This window comes from Xenia sp. Carnegie-2017, unplaced genomic scaffold, assembly GCF_021976095.1.
Source record: "Xenia sp. Carnegie-2017 unplaced genomic scaffold, XeniaSp_v1 HiC_scaffold_6, whole genome shotgun sequence".
Taxonomy (NCBI): Eukaryota; Metazoa; Cnidaria; class Anthozoa; order Malacalcyonacea; family Xeniidae; genus Xenia; species Xenia sp. Carnegie-2017.
The window spans coordinates 12895181-12896721 of record NW_025813526.1 but is presented as its reverse complement, the minus strand read 5'-3'; the positions used below and the strand labels follow the sequence as shown (position 1 = coordinate 12896721).

The following is a 1541-nucleotide window of genomic DNA, read 5'->3' as shown; positions in this document are numbered from 1 at the left end:
CACTAAAGTGGAAATAAGAATTTTCACAATCCCATTAATAGTAGGAGAAAAATATGATATGGTCCAAAAGACTTTGACCGGCGGTAATGGTATGGCAGCATCCTCGTCAGCAACATCTAACTCGGCTTGTCCGAGCTTTTAAGCATCACCTGGAAGGATGTACTACAGACACATACAGACAAAATATCGCGTATTTGTTAACATAATTTTGGGTATGATACGCGTATCGCTCTCGTGTCATACGCGTATCACTCCATTATATAATTTATCTGATTGAATGTTAAACGGCTTATGTCCAAATGACAAAATATTTTATAAGCTTCAAAGAAAAATGACACTGTCCGCTTTTTTCTGAAGCAGAATACGGAGATTTATAAGCTGCCTGGGAAACTGCTTTGCATCGTATGAGATGAAATTTGGGTTTTTAAGCTGGTGGCTGGAGAGGAAGACAAAGTTGGTCGTTTTTTGACCAGAACCGTGATCAAAGAAAAAAATGAGATAATACTTCCTCGAAATGCCTGTCATTACTGGACGAAACATTCTGTTATGGTTAAAAATGGAGCTCAATCCTAACTTGGGGCATTAATCAAGAAGAGAATATAGCACAATTATTACCGAGAAACATACCCAACGTACGTTATGTTTTAATTTTTTTTTGTTGAGTTGATCTATATACATAAATGTCTCAGTTTCAAAACCTACAAAAATATTGTAAATGGAATAATTAATTTTTATTGCTTTTAAGAAAAATCGGTAACTCATTTATACGAACTTGGTCTTTTTTAAGAAAACAAAAATTTAAGTTATGACAATCGCTGGCTAGTACCTATCTATGCAGTGTTTCAATTAACACGCCATTAAGTGAAAGTATCATCGGGAAATCCACCTCTTTAACTGTGGCATTTTTTATCCCTTTGAAAAAATAGCAGTTATAGATAGCCAAATAAAAATGTCAAAAGTCATTAACTGGTTCTGCGTTACAAAAGACTTCAAAAAACCTAATCATCGACAGCATACGTTTCTCTTTAAATGAGATTAAATGAGATATGATCTTCGCACTTAGCTGGACAATTTAAGCAATCGTCTCAGGACCTGAAAAAATCAGGTGACTCAACGGGATTCGAACCCATGACCTCTGCGGTGCTGGTGCAGTGCTCTGACCACTGAGCTATGAAGTCACACAGTGGTGAGCAGGTCAATATTGTTGGGCTAATGTTTTCTCGTGAAATGAATGTCATGTGAATGTTTTATGTATAAAACATTCACATGACAAGTATGAGAAGTCGTATTGGCGTTCACATTTTCTACCCAATCGTCACTATTTTTGGTCTTGCCTGTGGTGTATGCTCCCTCATGCAATATCGGCCGCTTATAATACTGTTCATGACTCTTAAGCGTCCTTTGGGGGATGTCTTGGGTACTTCATATATAGCTGTAAGGTTTATTTAAGTATATATGAAGCTATACTAGAGATATACTTTTAAGTATACATTGCTTTTTGGAAGGGGTATGTAAGACAATAACCGTATACATAATATAAG

General features: G+C 36.1%; 1 non-coding gene across 1 annotated transcript; it reads right to left on the bottom strand.

The window, feature by feature from the left end:
- Window positions 1–1105: 1105 nt before the first annotated feature.
- Trnaa-agc lies at window positions 1106–1179 on the bottom strand. Its single transcript has one exon. It is a non-coding gene; the product is annotated as a tRNA-Ala (tRNA).
- Between the last annotated feature and the right edge of the window lie 362 nt (window positions 1180–1541).